The sequence below is a fragment of the Anomalospiza imberbis genome, chromosome 4 (genome assembly GCF_031753505.1).
Source record: "Anomalospiza imberbis isolate Cuckoo-Finch-1a 21T00152 chromosome 4, ASM3175350v1, whole genome shotgun sequence".
Classification (NCBI taxonomy): Eukaryota; Metazoa; Chordata; class Aves; order Passeriformes; family Viduidae; genus Anomalospiza; species Anomalospiza imberbis.
The window spans coordinates 65,931,944-65,951,333 of record NC_089684.1 but is presented as its reverse complement, the minus strand read 5'-3'; the positions used below and the strand labels follow the sequence as shown (position 1 = coordinate 65,951,333).

General features: G+C 41.6%; 1 protein-coding gene across 6 annotated transcripts in view; it reads left to right on the top strand.

The window, feature by feature from the left end:
- The window catches only part of RBM47 (RNA binding motif protein 47), a 78,011-nt gene that overhangs the window by 20,220 nt on the left and 38,401 nt on the right, over positions 1–19,390 (top strand). The window contains exon 1 of one of the 6 annotated variants that reach the window (XM_068188934.1): positions 15,433–15,573. The exons of 4 other annotated variants lie outside the window; for them this stretch is intronic. The gene's annotated coding sequence lies outside the window, so the exon portion shown is untranslated. Of the gene's footprint in view, positions 1–15,432; positions 15,574–18,419; positions 18,444–19,390 lie in introns of those variants that run through there. One more of the 6 variants, XM_068188937.1, reaches the window with a different exon arrangement.

Sequence of the window (19,390 nt, the reverse complement as noted above, 5' to 3'; positions counted from 1 at the left end):
GTATTATCTTCCTCTGCTGTGTCTGCTGCCACTGTGGTGTTTTGGAAACACCCGTGTCAGTAGAAATGATGCTGATCAAGTCACCCCCATTGAGTGTTCTTCCATGGAGTTATTTCTGGCCTATACTATCATCTTAAATTTGCTTTGAAAAATCACTAAACATAGTAAATATAAGTAAGTAAATAAGTGAGAAAAAATATCAGCATCTTCTGTTTAAAGTTGTAGAGATATAAGCCTTCTGTATCTACCACTTTCAGCCCTGTGTTTGCAATATCATGAGAGCTTTCCTAGGCATTAGCTTTAATTCATTGTCAATTAACCTGAGGTATTTGATACATTTGTCCCACCATTCTACACATATTTGTTCCTGGCTCCAGCTGCTCTTCTTCAGGATGCCATCACTTACTCTCAGGGCTGGGTGGCTCTGCCTCAGCAGAGGAGAAGATGCTTGGAAGGTCTGCATAGCGAGCAGGGATATGCTTTTGGGATGCTTCACAGACCTGTGAGGAATATGACTGGCCAAGCTGATTTTTACAGATGTGGTTATGATGAGCTGCCCCTGCTGTAAATAATTAAAAATGCCCTCCTGCCCCAGTATGGGAGGTAAACCAGGTAGCCATCTGGTGCACATGTAAACACGAGGTACCCGGTTTAAACATATTTGCTTGTGTTCTAGCTAGACATAAAATCAATTTTTAAAGCAAATGATTCTGAGGAATGGATGTAAAATCAATTGAAGCTATGTCGCCTGAACAAGATCTACTTGATCACACAAGATTTCCTTTCTAGCCCACTTACTGAGAGAACTTAAAATAGCAAAAATATGGAGCATTAGAAACCGTTCCTTAGGAAGCCAGCTTTTAAAAAAGTCTGCTGACTGAGCTCATACTGATTTTTTTGCTTTCAGAGGGCAACTGAAAAACTTAGTAGCATCACATGCAGATATTTGCAGGAAGCAATAAATATATGAGTGCTTGCAGTGCTGATGACAGTTAAAAGTTCTGTTTTCTGGCTTGCTTACAACTAACTGAAAGTCAGCCATAAGGCAAATTAAATGTGGCAGAATGATGTGATGGAAGGGAAACATGATGTCAAGTAATACAATGAAAAGCTACTGAGTACACCGAAGTAATGAGGGGATCTTGCCTATAATATCCAAAACTTAATACACCAGGTAAAGCAAAATCTTTGGTACTTTGCAAAGTACCATGAAGAGAGAATTCAGCACTCATACTCTGGCAAATAAATATTCGAGACCAGTGGCCCACACCAAGCTTTGTGTGGCTGTTGTGCTCAATGTCCAACTAGTGGGTGAGGGCTGAACTTTTGCCACAAGGATGTGCTGAGACCCTGGGCAACAAGATCATTTTAGTAAATTCTCTAATCCCTTGAAAAAAAAAGCAGCCAAAACACATGTGATAGTCAGCCTCTGGCTGAGTAGGCTCAGTCTCAGGCAGAGACCACCACGGGGGTTTCTTTGATTCAGGTCTGTAAAATCCGGGGTGGTGTGAAGTGGGTGGTTTGGGGTGAGCTGTTCCCAGTCTCTCCCAGTGCAAGAGGTAGTGACTGTTATACAAAGATGTAGGAGCCATTTTCAGAATAAAAGGAGATATTTCTTCATGCAGCAAATACTGGATTTGTGAAACTCTTTACCGAAGGGTATGACAGTTGCAGCAATTTTTTTCAGACACTCAAGGGAAGACTGGGTAAGTACTTGGAAGAGAGGTTTACCACTGGACAATCTAGATCAGGCTAGAGGAGACCCCTCAGCTGAAAAGGGTTGGAGGCTGGGAGATGACTTGGAGAAAAGGTCAATTATGCTCATCCTATTGTTGCTATTCTTCAGGGGTCAGTTTTTCATCACAACTGCAAACAAGTTACTGGGCTACATGAGCCCCAAAAAATCTGAAATAATAACACTGTTCTCATATTTTTATTTGAATTGTGAGCCCATTGTATTGTTCACTGCAAGAGATGGGCAAGCAGGGCTGGGAAACAACAGCAAGCAGCAAACACGATCTTTTCTGAGAACCACTGGGAGTGAGGGCTGAGGATGTAGTGAGCTGGCACTGAACCAACAGCTGAGGAAATGGTGGAAGAAAGAAGGGTTGAATTCGTGGAAATCTAGTTTTCTTTCTCTGGGAAAGAGGTTGTTTTGTTTTTGACAGTCTTATTTGAACAGAAAGAGGAATTTGCCATCTGTGGAGATATCACGTCCAGAAAATCTTAACCTTTTCGGATGTGTAGATGAATTTAAGGTGCTCTGACTTCCCATCTATGCCTGAGCTGGAGAGGAGAGAACTGCAGGGAGCAGTGGTGCCACAGTACCTCTGGGAAGCAAGTCATTCTGTCAGTACACCATGGCTATAGGTACCAGATGCATGGGGAGACATAGCAGTAGGGCTCAGTGGCAAGGGCAGCATTGCATGATAGTGTATTTTGTCTGGGGTCCAGTAAATTGCAGGCTATGCTTTGTGAAGCCACATGCTATAATGCTGCCATTTATTTACACTAGGATGATTTTTTAACCCTGTTAAACTAGCCTGAAAAGATTGCCCTAGCCAAGAGGACCTTCTCTGTCTCTTCTGTCCCACTTTGTCCCTCTTTTTGTGCATAGGAAGGCTCAGAACTGAGATCTGTGCTTTCTTTTATGAAACTAAAATATTTTTTTAAAAGTTTGTGGATTAACAAATGACCCCAAGTTCTTCCTTTGTCCTTCAAATAAGTAAAACACACATCACAGCAATACAGCAAAACTTAGCTTGCCCTTGTGCTTGAGAACATATAGCAAGAAACATTATACTCAGTAGTTTAAATTAACTTGCTTATCTTCAGCGTTCCAGAAAAAAAAGTATTATTTATCCTCCTCTCTTATAATCCAGCAAAGATAAGCACTTTGTTAAAAACATCAGTGCAATTCCATTGCCTTAAAATCTGAAGCTGTGAGGAGGGGAAGCTCTGACAAGCTGTTTCTGGCCCACTGTGTTTTGTGGGTTTATCATCTGAGTGACAATGTGGCAAAGTACATGCAATATGTTTTATGAAGAAAAAGCCCACTCTGATACGCCTATGGGTTAGTAATTGTAAAAATTATTTAAATAAACATTCTAAAATTTTTTAATATAAGAAATATTTTTTATTTATACTTTTTAAAAAGGGATACTGCAGGTTTTGTGTACACATATATGCACAAAATGATGAGAATTGTGTCAAATGTGTGCAGAGATGCATGTAGGCATAAGATGTGAGCTCTTCTGTGGCTGCAGGGACCTAAGGCGTGTTTTCACATGGGCTTTTTTTGAGATATGTACATATCTGTACTGCCTGGAATACAGGCTTTTATAAAAGTTTTATAAATGGTATATGCATTATTTAAGGTTTTATATAAACATTAATTGCCATAGCACTTCTAGGTTTTGTTTTAGAGGGGATAAAGCAACTTATTCCTGATATTAGTCACAGTGCTTGAAGGTCTGCTGTGAAGCCCTCTGAAACAGTACCTCTACCTTGACTCTAGTGGAACTAATTCATTTTAACGAAGAATGCAGACTCATTAGGTTAAAAGAAGTTGTGTCAACCCATGATCTGATTTCCCAGGGATGTCAGTGAATTCTGACTGACACATGAATTTTCATGACTGAGCATGGTATTTTTCTTTAGGTTAGCAATGCAGACATTTATCTTAGATATTCCTTCAGCATCTTATTCACAAGGCAAAAAGGATCTTGGAGACACAGATTTCTGAAAGAATGTCATCAGAATATGATAGGGCTGAAACATCTTTTTGAGTGACTGCCATAGTTCCACCTTTTCCTTCTTCACTCAACCTGAATGAAATCAATAGAAAATTTATTTTCTAGAAATCAGTTTCCCAGGAATGTGTTTTCAGTGAGGCCATGAGAATTCCTTTCACCTTCTCTGGAACATCATTTATCTTCTTTCTTTCCTTGCATATACTACTTCACATAGGTATACAGGTGGCAAGAGAGGAATTTTAGCAGAGCTGAGATAATACAACCCCTTGCCTCCATTTCCAATTAGCGTGTAGAAGGAACAGGGATGGAGTGAACTTTGTTTTATCAGTAGAAATTCTTTGGTACAACTCTGGGCTTATAAATCCATCTCTCCTTTGCTTCTCGCCTCAGAGATACAGCATCACAGGTGAGAGATCTGCACACCAAAGGAGCTACACACTACCATTTTATTTACTGTTCCTTAACAAATAAAGCAATCAGCAAGACACTAACACCCAAAACATTGACTAACACACTGATGAGAATGAAGTTTCAACAAGGCTGACTCCATTTTTGTACAAAGAATCACTAAAGGCTCTGCCACACAGACTGATTCACAGTCTGGAATTTCAAGCTCATACACAGTGTGATCCCACAAGCTTATATTCTTCGATGCTCTGCCTTGTTCATGTTTTTAGTGGGTTTAGCACTGCAAGAAAATAAAGAATTTCACTGATGATTTACTTAACCACAAGCAAATGAAATTATATTCAACATATCAATAAAGTGACATCAGTGAAGAACAAGAAATGAGCTCAGCAACTTGGATTCAATCAATAACTGAACTATGGCATCCATTGTAATAACATCTAAGTGTCAAATGTACAGATGAAGAATAGCAGCAAATCCAAAAGCTGCATTTTTCCTCCCTCTGTTCTTCTATTTGTTTATTTCAATTGGCTGAGTTGCCCTCACTTGTTTGTGTCAAGGAGTGACGGTGTTCCAACATGCCGTCACCTTCGTTCCTGAGAGCGGCCTCTGGTGAAGAAACAGCTTACCTTTCCCCTGGATGTGCTGGGGTTACACCTCAGCCCAGGCGGGGTGGCAGGCTCTGGCAGCTCTCCCAGCATCCTCGTGGCCATGCTGGGAGTGAATGCCGGGGTGGAGGGAGGATCACAGGACATCTGCCTGGTGGCAGGCTCTCAGGTCCAGCTCTTGAACCAGCGCCCCAGCCTGGAAGTGAGCTTGCAGAGAGGAGTGAGGCTGGTCAGAGCTGGTGCCAGCTGGGAGGGCAGGCTCACACTGGCTACATGCTGTATCTCTGCAAAAGATGCTGCAATGGCAATTCTTACCTTAGCTAAAACAGACCCAGTGTCTAGCAGGAGATTATCTCTTCTAATGAAGCAAGCATAAGTGGCAAATAGAAAATTTTTAGCAGCCTTTGCTGGCACCAGACAAAACACAGCAGAGCCATTGCTCCTTATTGTGTTGGACCTATTCTTGTTCTCTGCAGTTCTTTGCTTTTGAGCACTCTGGTGTCCCCACTGCCAGCCCAAGCAATGGGTGAAGGTATGGAAACATTTTTCATGATCTGGAACCACTTTCAATTTTAATAATTAAATATATGACAGCGTTCTGACTTTTCCTGTGATGAATGGTGCTTGCTGCTGGTACGTTTTGTGTGGAGACAGTATTGTCCTTTAGTAAGAAGAAAAATATTTAGAAGTGGCCAAGACACTCAGTTTCCCATCCCTACATTTTTAACCAGTATCTGACTAATGTGTGAGATTAGATAAATGGCTATTTTATAACTCAAAATGGTCACAGTAAGCATAGTGAAACCAAGTATTATTTTTTAATTTCTGACATGAATCATTCCAGTGTTCTCCTTCAGAGCTGACTGTATGTCAAAGGAGGCAAAAGCACCATGAAAAAAACAAGTGAGCTGGGATTCCTTCAAGGGAAAAAGCTAAGGAAATATACACCATTAAGAGGATTTGAAAGCCCACAAGTACGTAGCTGCAACATGAAATACCAACTATCACTGCAGAATAGCAGAATACTTCAGGATTATTCCAAACTACTCATCAACTTTCAGTCTAGATTCAGGTGATAGATTGCAAAAAAAAAAAAAAAAAAAAAAAAAAAAAAAAAAATACAATCTACAATCAATCATGAAAAAACCCTGCTAACAGGTTTGTAGCACTGTTCTCACACTTGGGGACAGGACACCAAGAGTTTGGGGTCTGAATTTGATATTTTGATGGTGATAAATTGAGTGACTAAGACTCTGACTAACAATCTTTACTAAGGCATCTTCTAAGACCTTTCTCATAATCTGGTGATGCTTGGAGTCTTGACAATCATTAAAATATGATTCATCATTTCCTTTCACAGTGGTCTATGACATCATTTGTAAGGATGTTTCTTTGTATGTTATTTCTGAATGGCTGTTTTCATACATCTACTCTGTTCTTTAAAAAACAGGGAAAAAAATGTAGCTTTCCATGACTGATGTGCAGTACCATAAAAATGACCCAGATAGGAGTCCACAACACAGGCAAAATTTCAGTGCTCTTCAATATCCTCATCCTAGGGACTAAGAAACGTGTCCATAAGAAACTCAAGAGGCACAAGACTAAGTGCAAGTGCTGCACCTGGGTAAGGGAAGCCCCTGGTATCAAGACAGGCTGGGGGATGAAGGAATTGAGAGTGGCTCTGTGGAGAAGGACTTGGGTGTGCTGGTGGATGAGAGGCTGGACATGAGCTGGCCATGTCCTCTCAAAGACCAGTAAGCCAACCATAGGCTGAGCTGCATCAAGAGAAATGTGGCCAACAGGTCAAGGGAGGTGATTCTCCCTCTCCACTCCTGTGAAACCACACCTGGAGTGCTGCATTCAGCTCTGGAGGTCTCAGCACAGGAAGGACATGGACCCATTGGAGCAAGTCCAGAGGAAGGCCATGAAGATGATCAGAGGGTTGGATTACCTCTCCTATGAGGAAAGTCTGAGAGTTCAAGTTGTTCAGCCACGAGAAGAATAGGCTCTTGGGAGGTCTTACAGCACCTTCCAGTAGCTAAAGGGAGAAAGATGAGGACAGATTTTTAGCAGGGCCTGTTGCAATAGGATAAGGGTAATGGTTTCAAAGTAAAAGAGGGTAAATAGATATATCTGTATCTATATAGATATATATCTATATCTATCTATCTATATATCTATATCTAATATATCTATATATCTATATATCTATATATCTATATCTCTATATCTATCTATATCTATAGATAAAATATGCAGACTAGATATAAGGAAAAAAAATTTTATGATGGTGGTGATAAAATGCTGGAACATGTTACCCAGAGAGATGTTAGATGCTTCATCCCTGCAAGTGTTCAAGTTCAGGTTGGACAGGGATCTGATTAACCTGATCAAGTTGATATATCTATTCACTGAAGGGGCTGGACTAGGTGTCCTTTAAAGGTACCTTCCAACCCAAATTATTCTATAATTCTATAATTCTAATATTATAAGGTCTTGCTCTTGGACAGATGAAGCTAAACTCAAATGCAAACTTTTGTTCTCTGAGAAGGTTTGTTCTAAGCAGAAGACTTGCAAGAACAAACTGGTCCTGAGAGTCCTTCCATCTTGTGCAAAAATTAATGAGAGCACAATGTGTAACTCCAGTTCTAACATAAATTAAATCCAAGCCTCAATTCGGGATTGTAGCCTGCAGCTAAACCAGACTGAGACCCAGCCAACCAGAAATATCTGTGTCTGTGCTTATAAGCAGATAGCACTTTTTTTTCATTGAAATACATGTATAGAATAGCTTCTGATTTCATAGTAGTGAGTAGCAGCAGGGTTCTGTATATCAGTTCTCAAAATACGTTGTCTGCCTAAGATGTAATGTTATAAAGTCAATTCTGCATAATCTGGTGAAAGGTTTTTAAATTCTAAAATCTTAAGCAGGAGCAAGATGAATTTTGTAACTTGGAAGTTTGAATCATGATTTTCTCACTAGCCATGCTGTTTGCCTCAGAACAGCCAGATTTAAGATCAGTTTGCCACTGAGCTCAGAAAATGCATCAATGTGCTTGCCAGAATAGGCATTAGAGATTTGCTCTTAAATAATTTTTTTTGCATGGAAAAATAAATCCACTTTCACTGTTACTAGAAGGTTTAAAAAATAGAAATACTATAAAATTACTCCGGGGAACTTATAGAATGGTTAAATGCTGCAGTTTTCTGGTACAGAACATTGTGTTACTCAGCTCTCCAGTTTTCATACAATAGATGGGAGCTCTAAAAGCAGAAACTATTACTGGTTTTGTGTGCATAGGAGTAAATGATATCTGCTTTTAATCCTTACATAGAAAAAAAAAACAAGTTTAACAACATTATTTTGTTTGCACATGTGATGTAGCTATTGTAGAGAGGGTATCACTGGTTCTTCTAGGAGTCTTTTATACGCACATTTTTAATTAGTATGAAAACCTGCTTGAGGGTATTTTTATCATAAATAGGAAAAAGGTTCATTTTACATTTTTATTCCTCAGCCGTTACCCCTGCAGTTCCCACTCCTCCTTTCACCCTGGCAGCAGCCGGACCTGCCCTCCCCAGCCCTCCCTGCTGCCTTGGCAGGGGCCCATCCCCAGCCGCCGCTGCAGCCACAGCGCCCGCCCATTTCTAACACTGCACCCCTGATTGTCAGTAAAGGTTAACATGCTCAAGTCCATGCAGATTGCACCCAGCACTGCCTCTCTTTCCTCCCCCTGCTCAACCACCTGCTGACACACTGCTCCCCATTGTTTTCCTCACAAAATTTTGCACCTCAGGCGCTCTCTGCTGCCCTGAAGAGTTCTCATTTCTCAGCACAGTGACTGTCATTCGATGTCCCACGTCCTTGTTAGCTTTCTACCTTCTCAGCCTCATGGCTTTACTTGACTTCTTGAAAGTGAAGCAAGACTTCACCCTGGTAACAAAAATGCTCCCTAACTGATCAGATCCCCATAGACAGTTTATTTTCTGATCTTTAAACCTCTGAGCTCTCATCACTTCAGTTTTCCCACTGGTCCCTCTTGAATAGTTTGCATCTTTCCAGCTTCATCACACAATGAATTTTGTCCCTAATATCCCTGTTTTAATGTGGTCAGATTCTGTTGCACTGTTCTCTCTGACCCTTTTCCATTTCTTTCTCTAGATGGACTCCATTTCTTCAACTTCTGAGCAGTGTGGCTCCAGCACCCAGTGAAGTGGTGCCAGATGCCTGGCTTGGAAGCACACTACCCACCAATTCTTCCTTCACCCAGGGACTAGATGTCCTTTTGGTTATGTGCTTCCAGTATGCTATTATTTTACCTGACTCACAGGCATTCCTTCAGAGCCATCATCTGCACATCCTGTATTTGCTACTTCCTCTTTCCGATTCAACCCTCATTTTCTCCCTTCTCACAAGCATTCTAGGTCTCGTCAGCTGTCCCTCCAAAACAACTTACTTTGCTCCAGCAGCTGGGTTGCCCCATCCTATTTTTTTTTTCCCTTCAGAAACTGGATTTCCTCTTATCTCTTCTACCCACAAGATGCCTTCTAGCTCTATCTCACCTTCCTCTGCATCTATCACTCACCCTGTAAGCAGTTCCCAATATCCTGTTCCTCCTGAACCATATCTGTTAATCTCCGTGATTTTCTCTTAACTTCCTTTCAGGCAATTATCAAGTCACTCACTCTATCCTTGGCATTCCCAACAAACTCGTGTTTTTGTGGTAACCCATCTACCTCCAGCTGTGTCTTAGCCATTCTGCTATTTCTAGTCAGGAACTCCTCATTGGGTTCCACCAAAAGAGAGAAGTGAGAGGCAGCCAGACACCTCTTACCAGCAGATGATAGGAAAGCCACAAAGCAAGAGGTCCACTGTGTGGGTCCAACCTTCATATCTTCATCCCTTTCCTCCACAAATGTTTTTTTCTTGCACCTTGAATGTGGTGATGAGCTGGATGTGCTGTAAAAGGCATCTGTGTACTGAAGCTTTGGGATGTTTTGGGCTGCATGGAGATAATTAAGGAAATAATAGCTTCCAAATACGTAAATACAGTCCTCAGGAACTGGCCCCACAGAGATCTGTGTCAATATCTCCTCTGAGATTTTGAGTAAAGCAAATAAGAATAAAAATATTTCATTCATCATCTTGGCAGTATGTTCTGGAAAGGCTGATTCAGATGCAGTCTTTTCCATTCAGCTATAAAATCTCTGTATGTACGATCTTCTTAAGTGTTATTTTAAATTAAAAACATTGTTTGTCTCCTGGGATTCATTCAAAGCAACTTGTAGAGTCTAATGAAGGTTCTTTTTGTCATCAAATGTTAGGAACTGAATTTGAGAGCAAATATTTGCCCAAATTTAGTATAAGGTGCTAAGGGCAGTGTAGGAAGAATGCTCAGTGCTAAAAAGGCTACAAGCTAGTTTCAGTTCCAATGTTAATGGCCAAGAAAGTAGAATTAAAGTATTGTTAACAACACATGCATTCTCTTTTATTAGAAAGTCTAACTTTTTAGAGCTCCACATGTTCAGTCAGCTCTTATAAAGCATTTTAAAATCTAATGTATCTTGACGTAAGGATAGATAATGGATAACAGATAATAAATAAATTAATGTCATGGTCCCTACACACCAATGCCCCACAGACACTGCTACCTGCAGCCAGTGCCATCCCAATGGCTGCCAGGGCAGGTGTGCCTGCCAGGCAGTTGTGGTGCCACAACTGAAGGCATCTCCTCCCAGATCTGTCCATTTGCCCCTCTGCACTTGGTCTCTACAACTGGATGCAAGGGTCCAGGGGTAAGAGGATGACCTTGTTAAAGTATCCAGATCACAGATACCCCTCACAGCTGTCCAGTGAGTATCCTGACTAAATCAGCACCACCAAAGCCTGAGCTTCTCCCTGTTTACATAAAATTGTCCCATCAGCAAATCCCAGAAGCAGCTTAGCTGGCTTTTACATTAAAATCAAACCCATGGGGTATGTACATCACTGATTTTAAAGCATCGAGTTTCCCAGGTCCTTTCCTAAGTGTGATTGTGGGTGGCATCACAAAATGCAGCAATACATGTAAAAGTGGTTTGACAGCTGTGTGTTCAGAAGAAGAGAATGTTTTGAAATACTTTTCCACAGTGTGAAGTTGCCAAATCACTAGTGTAGTGTGGTCTTACAAAACAAGATAGGGTAAAAATAGGCAATACTCCCAGAAAGCTTTGGATGATAATGTTTCATAATACTATGTTTGAAAAAAAAGCTACAAATAAGGGAGTGAACAAGAAAGGTGGGATATGTTGATTTGTTTTTTGAAAAAAGGCCTCTTTTTGTAGGGTGTTTTCTAGCCTGATATATGATTTTGTATCATTGTTGCCCATTCTTTGTTAGCAGCTCTATGAAACTGCTTGTAAATGTTCTTGCCCATCAATATTTGGTTTCTCTGTGAATCATGAGCAACTTTTCTTATGTATCTTGTGTGTTTTGCAAGGTCTGCTCCCTCTAAGGGAATAGTGATGACTGAAACTCCTATCCAGTGAAACCACAAGCCAAACAGCTCTGGGATTTGCTAGCAGCAATGTTTTGGTTTCTTACAATCTCTTTTACCATCCAGAGAAGTATTTTGTCAAGTGCTGAGGACTCATTCTCTGATAGATGAATATCTACAGGGCGTTTTGATCTGAAATCTCAGCACAAGGTACTAAATTATGGACCAAAAGGATTAAAAAGTTGGCATGGCAGGACAGTAGATCTTGCACTGTCCAGGTAGGATTTCCAAGAGCCCAGACACCCAATCAAACCCACAACTGGAGAGGTGTCCCCATGTGTGCAGCATTCAGGCCGCAGTTGAAATAGCACTCTCAATTCATACTTCAGGTCTCTGCTGTTTTACTGTGATAAAGATCTTCCACAGCTCACAGCGATTATTTTTCCCCTCCCATCTGCTTTTTAGCAGCAGGTAGTTGCTAGTCCTTCTGCTCCAGAGAAGGGGATGTAGCTCCTGTCGGAGATCAGTGCTGTACCTGTATTTCCTGGGGAGGTAGTTTCGACACGTTGCTTAGGGACGGGTCTAAACATATTCCTAATAGCCCCATGTGCTCAGATGCAGTTTCTTTACTGGAATGGAAAATTTTCAAAGCCTCCACAGTAGCCCCTCTGGATCTGCCTGTACTCTTTTCCAAAGCAAGTGTGGCCCTGCAGGATGAAATACAAATGCATCTGTTGAAAGAGAACTGGAACAAAATTAAGCCCTATTTAAGATTCACAGAAATTTCCCCTCTGTTATCTGATACCCATGTTTTAGTTTTGTTGTTGGTCTCTGTGTTGTTGAGGTTGTTAACAATTTGTAAGTAAATTGGTGTTTCATTGAAAGACCTTTGTGTATTTTAGGTGCTTTCTCACTTTTAATATCCCTACATATTAGTTGCTCCCAAGCCAGTATGAAGTTATACGATGCCTGTATTAAATTAATGTTTGACTTTACAGTCTGTATGCTGTCCAATCCGGCACCTCCTCCATTTGCAGTAAGTAAATATGCAAGTGTTACATTGCCCTTGAAACCTGTGCTCTGTGACAAAGGTTGCATGCTGAAAAGAGGCTGAAATGCCAAGTTTCCATAGGCCCCAGTCCCTTCTGTGAGCCATGTGTTAATTAGAAACCCACCCTCAGAGACTTGCAAAAGCCTGGTGCAGCACACTTGGGACCAGGAGACACCAGGGCAGACTTGGCCTCCTCAGGAGCATCTGCCTCTCTCCGAGCCCTGTGGAAACCTCATCTCTGAGAGGGGAAAATGTGTGAATAACAGACTGAGTTTACTCAAGTTGATGGCTATACAGGGAAGGATTTTTTTTTTAATATTGCTTGTGCAACAATGAAAAAAAGGTTCGGTTTCTGTTGCTTTATATCAGCTATTCTACAAGGGCAGATTCAGAGGGAGGACCCATCAAATTTTCCACTGCTCTATTTGCCATGGGGGACATGATACAACTTTAGATGTGCTGTCATAGAGCCATCATTTTTATGTGGTAGCTATACCTGGCAGCTACAACTGATAACTGAGTTTCCTCGAAGTCCTCTGGCATCGGAGTGTCAATACAACACACTATTTGACTCTCTTAGGCTTGTACCAGACTAACATGATTTGTAAAAGTGTTAGAGCTGGGGAAAATTTAGTATTTGTACAACCTTCCCATAACAGGCAGTAATCTTGTCTATGCTGCCAGGCAAACTAAATTTGAGCTGGCTCCATAACCCAAGTACCAATGTGCTGCTATTCTACTTCCAAATCTCACTACTGCAGCCTCAGTTTTCAACTTGCCAAAGACCAGACCATGACATGGAATACAGCAGTGACAAAAACTATATCTGATGAAGATGTGTAGCCAGGTCTCTCCAGAGTTTTCTGTGAAATGCTACTGCAACCAGGAAATGTCAAACTGGCAAAAGTAAGTATTTTCACAGAAACATGGTCTTTTCGAACTAGGCTTTGATCTGAGAGATCTTGAATGGGCTCCTTATCCAAACTGAAGAGAGAAACGGCTTGGCTGGACCTTCTTCCTTGCCTATCTAGTGCACCTCTCTGAGAGCAGCATTCAATACCAGGAGGAGCAAGATTGCCATGAGAACTTCCTGCTCCCTAAATCTGTTTAGGCAGGGTCTTAAGCCTAAATAAGCTCTTTTGGATAAATCCCCTCCTTCTGCCTGGGGGTCTTGGAGCTGATAACCACCGCTGAGACTCCAAGGAGCTCTGTGAAATAGCAGGGTCTTCTTACTTCTACTGCAGTATCAGCAAGGCACAAACAGGCTATCATGATGTGGCTTACAAGCCTGAGAAGCTGGCAGAAGAAGATGGGTCTCTCCCTCCCCTGCACAATTATTGCACTTTTCCTCACATGTTGGGAGCAGAAGCTGTAAAGCAGCTGTGAGGGGTTTTCATCCACAGGGTATACAAATTGATGTTGGGAATTCATAAGGTTCATGCAAAAGATATTGATAAGTCTTTAGGGTTGTCCTACAGCAGCAGGATTGTGTCTAGCAGCTGTAGGGAAGTCCACATGCCTTTTCTAATCATGCCAGCATCCTGCCCATTCCCAGTAAAGACCCATCCTAGCAGGCAGTCACAGGCTGCTGCCATGGTGGCATAGTACCACATGCATGAGACATTCCCCTTCTGCCTCTCCTTTTCCAGGCAAAAGGGGAGGGGAGGTGAATGCAGACTGGCAGGAGGGAGCAACACACCTGAAAACACAGAGCAAATAGACCTTGGAGAGCTGAGCAGACTTTTGTGTGCTGGGCACACTGGGCATCTGGTATAGGCTGTAGCCACAGGGCTTGTGTTGCTGCAGCAAGTGGCCATGCAGCAGCTCCTGCAGGTTTGTCCTGGGCTCTGGGCAGTCCTGGCTCAGGGAAGGCACTCCTGATTCCACTGATACATCTGCTCGAGTCAAGACACAAGCTGAAGCAACGGTGTCACATGTGTGTGCAAGCTGTTGAGCTGGATTGAGCTGTGCTGCTGACCACCTGTGAATACACATACAGCAGTGTACCAGCAGGCAGAGAGTGCCTCTCCAACCTGACTGGACTCAGCTGATGTCCCTCAGCCCAGCATCACTGGGTATGGACATCCCCAGCCCTTTGCAAGGTTGTACAAGATCCAGATCAAGAGCAACCCCATCATATGGACCCCGTTACAGTGATCATTGTTGCACCATGTGGCACGTTTTAGCAGCTAATCTGACTAGCTGGAGCAGCTGTGGCATAGATTTTTTCCTTAAATGTGTACATTAAATACATACTGTTTAGGCTGGGGATCCAAATGAGACAAAAGTAATTGCTCTTCCCCAAATCCCATGACAGACAAGGCAATATCACAAAACCAGAACATACCACATAGCCTAGATTTTCCCATTGTTCCTCCATGAGCAAACATCTGTGTACCAGGTCCAGAAAATGTCTCCCATGTTGAGAGCAGCCACTCCAAGTTGAGTCTCAGCCTCTGAGTGCTTCCCAAGTTCAGCAGCTGCCCTTTCCTCCTCAGGGAGCAGCAGTGTCACCTTATCAGCACTGTTCTCAGTTGCCAGCTCATTTCATCTGCCCTCTGCTTGTAATTGTTAACTTCCTGAGAACAGGAAACCTCTGTTTAGCACAGGTAGAGCTTTAACTCTGAGGCACTCCTGAAAAGCCAAGATACAGGAGTAGAGCGAGGTGTTGCAGATTGCTTTGCCCATTTCTTTCCCCCGTCTTTGTGTTTAGGCTCCCTTTGCACTACTTCATCATGCAGTTCAGGTCTTTTTGTTATAATTTTGGAGTTTTAGCTGTCATTTGTCTGAGTGCTCTCTTATGCAAAAGATTTACTTGGAAATTTATGTACTCCCACAAATTAAGCATTCACTCAGCCCTCAGCAAGGCACGCCTAGGCTTGCCTGCAACCTTAGAACAATACAGGGAAAGGTTATCATGACTTACCTGCCGCAAATTATCTATTAATAGCACCACTTATGTACCTTTTTTTTACCCTTCATGACATGCTTTCCCTAGATCTCCCTCTTTGCAAGTTTTCATTTTCTCGAGTGCTTTGTTTTCCCTGTGGGGACCAGGGCAGGTAGAAGAGCACTGGCTCTGCCCCCTTGGCCCCGGCACTGCCTTCTCCCACAGATGTTTGCCAGGAGGGTGGGACAGGGGTTGTTCACAGCCTGGTAAAACATTGACCAGCGCGGCCAGACGAGGAGGTGGAAGCACAGGGCTGCCCAGGCAGGCAGGCAGCGAGAGCCCAGCGGCAGGCAGTGCCCACGGGAACTCACCAGCTTCTCCCCAGGTACCGTTTTCCACTTTCATTTTCCCAGCCTTGAAAGGCAGAAGGGCAATGGTGCTGGGTTATGGGGTTTGCCAAAGCTTGTCTCCATGGAAGTAGTAAGAGGAGTTAGCCTTGTTATTTTGCAGTTTGCTTTTATCAACTGTAGTTGGCCGAACGGTGTCATCTAGAGCGTGGGTTGATTAACTCACGCTTGATTAGCTAGTTGTTTGGATTTTGTTTTATCTTCAAATAAACAAAATCAGTGCATAATTGCATTTGAAAATGTCATTGTCTTCTAATAAATGTCAAACCTGACTTCTGCTCATCTTCTAACTGAAGAGTAGGAATAATAGTCAGAGACTTGAATGAAAATGTGTAATCCAACAGGGATGTGGGTAGTGACTCATGCTGAAAAATCCTTGCTGATTTTTGACTGAGCTTTGCAAAAATAGGCAAAGTGACTAATTTTTTCAAGATTATTTCCATGTTCCTTGGAACATGGAACATGGACACTAGACACAGAAAAAATGCCAGGATTTAAGTTCCTAGTATGCACATGCCACTCAGAGGTGTTTAGATGAATAGATTCAAATAATTGTTTAAATTTTGCTCAGTGACTGAAAGTTTCTGCCAGCCGCTAGAAACTGACTCATTCATGAAGGAGCCATCCTCCATGTGTGCTTTGCTGATCTGTATGTGTCTTTATAAAAGTACATATCGTGACTCCTCAGAAATTACTTTTTACACCCCAGGCAACTGTCGAATAATCCTGAAGAGGGCTCAGTGTGAAGTAAATGACATGTCTGTATTCATGATTTATCATCAGTATAATTTGTGTGCTAAACAAAATGCAAGAGATTTAAAAAAAAAATAACTTGTTGCTTCTAGTTAATCAGTGTCTGGCCCTAGCTGTGCTTGCTTCATGTTTAAATCCTTCCTGATGTGACAGAGATTTTCTTGATGTGTTTGCTAGCTGTGATGATATTTGTGATGTGTTTGCTAGCACATGACATGATATTTATGCTCAGTACATGCTCCATCGTGTAAAGTTGTAGTGGAGTGTGGTAACACATTTGCTTTATTAAAAGTAGTCTAAGCGTGGCTCCAACTCTTAGCAGTACTAAAACTCCTAGAGAAAAGTGCAAGGAAAGGTTGCTGGAGAACAAAGCAACTGGATTCCCACAAAAGGCTGCTTTAAAGGATTGAAATATGACTCAATAAAATTTTTCCTAAAGGCTGCATCATAGTGTCAGTCAGTTGGTGAATTTGTAGACATAAAGCATGACTATGATTAAAACCTGTGATTTTCATCTGTGTCGCCGTGTTGTGGGATTCTTGCCCTGTCCTCCCAGGAACAGTATTTGACAGTAAATCGGACTGATGTAAAAGTTTCTTTTGCAGTAAAAAGAAAAAAAAAGTGGAAAAATCTTATCTGACAGTTCACAGGCAATATCTGTTCAGTCTTTAAATCCTGTTTGAGACAGATTTCAGGATAAGGGAGCCATAACAATCTGTAAATTATGAACAATTTAAATTGTTTCAGTAAATAGTAACATATCATTGCATGCTAAAATGAAGCAAGCCAGTTTCATCCCCTGTGCTTGGTTTTCAGCACAGCTGTTTACCAAGTTTCAGTTGGTTAAACCTGTGTACATAGACTGAAAGAGGCAGGGCTGCGCAGGGATCACAAGGACAATCTGGCCTGCAAAACCTTTTTCTGGATATACAAGACAAAAAAGACTGAGACTAATGTTTAGACTGGGCTAGTTATAGAGTTGCTAGTTAAAAACAAGTCTCTCTTCACCCTTGAAGGCAGTTCCTGTGACACAGGCGTTAATGCTAAACCTATATGAAATAAAATGTCCCGGATCCCACAAAGTTCACATAATGATGCTATTTTAAAATTCTAATTTATATTTGAACCAGAAATTACCATATTAAAGTGGTATATTAGTGAAAATTATCTCTTCTGATACTTTGGGAGTGATGCTCCCAATGTAAGGGCCAGACATTTGAATGGCAAAAAAAGAAACCCTGCCTAACAAAAACCCTCATGCACCCAGGATTGCAGAATGGGTATTGCAAAACTCTGCTGTCTCCTCCCTGGAAAGTGTCAGGATTTCCCAGCTTGCCCATGCTTGCCAGGATCCCACAAGGTGAGCAGTGCCCCTTCGGATGGTGGAATAGCCTCAGTCCCTGCTCTCTGTGGGTGAGTGACAGGACTGTCACTGGGAGCATGCCAAGAGGAGCATCCAGGCCCTGTTTTCAGTGACCTGCACCTGAGCACTCGTTCTGGTGGCTTACATTTGCTTACTGTACTTGTTTGTGTAGCAGCTATCACACCACTGGTGAGATTCCCCATTACAAAAATGTTGACAACAAATCACCTGGATCAGATGGGTAACTTGTGTCTTGCTGTGCTGGACCTCTTTGTTTAAGAGCCTACCCCAAATGAGAACTAAATAGTTGCTTTTTTTTCCCCCTGAAAGCCACATGGCAGCTGATTATGGCCATTGCAGGTGCTTTGGGCTTGAGGCAGAAGAGCAAGAGCTCTGCAGTCTCTGACAGAAGACTTATTCCTTCTATGAAGGAAAGCTACTGGCTTTTCTTTCTAAATATTGGACTATGTTTTCTATCGCAGTCTACTTGTACATGACACACACGACCAGAAAAACCTCTTTGTGTCACTTTGGGAGCAATTTAAATCACTAACATTTTAGTAGCTTATTTCCTTAAGGCAGAAGTGTAAATCTTACTGGGGAACACTTTCTTTTGTTAGAGTAAGAGTTTTCTGAGGGAAGTTGTTTATTTTTTCAAAGCCAAATGAAGAAGCATATTTTGAGACAATAAGCTGACTTTCCTCATTCTGTTACAGTGAATGAAATTATCAGGTAAAATGCAAGCATTAAAAGACAGTGGTTAGAGATAAGCAAACTTACCTTAGCACATTTCTAGCTGAGCAGAGCTGCTAATGATGCATTAAAATCCCAGCTTTTCAATTTTGCTAAAATAACACAAAGTTAACCTATGAATTGCAGCTGAATATGAAATACAATTTCCATAAAATGAAGTAACATTAATTATTTTAATTACAAAAATTATTTTGAGCTGTATGCATGTATATGTGGTTCCCAACGGTGCCGAAGAGAAATGAGTGCTTAGATCTTGATTTAGTTTTTCCTTCTTTGCAATGTGTGCTTTCAGTGATATTTCTTTATGCAATTTTTGCTTCCTGTAATAACTTTCAGAACTTTTATTTCCTCAGAAGTCAGATGCTGCACAGATCAGAGTGCAGTATATAGTTGATGATTAAGCATATCTATCCAGATGAATGGCAGTTCTGCCTTCCCCTCTTTGGTGCTGGGCCCCAGTGCTTCCCTTTAATTCCAGCATTAAACAACTGTCAATATCAAACACCATTTGCTTGCACATTAGAAGGCAGAAGTAGAAGAAACAACAAATAATTCTGCATAGATGTTTTTAATGGCTGAACTAAACAAAGGCTTATATCTCATACCACAGTATTCTGATTCAGAGATTTACCACTCTTCTTCCCTGCAACTCCCAGGCTGTAAGGGTGAAAAGCAAAAAGACACTGAGCAAAAGTGCCATAGTGCCATTGAACCTTTGTACTTTGAAAGAAACAACTTTGAGACGTCATCAGATTGTATCTCTTGCATTTAATGAGTATTTGGATTAAAAATGAAAATGCATTGTTCAAACCAAATCTTTTTGGGTTTTGAGTGAAGAGTCAGCCTCTACCAGCTTCTCATCCCTTTTGAAGAACTGCAGAAAACAGTCATTATTCCAGTCTTTCCTACCTCCTGTGAAGATATTA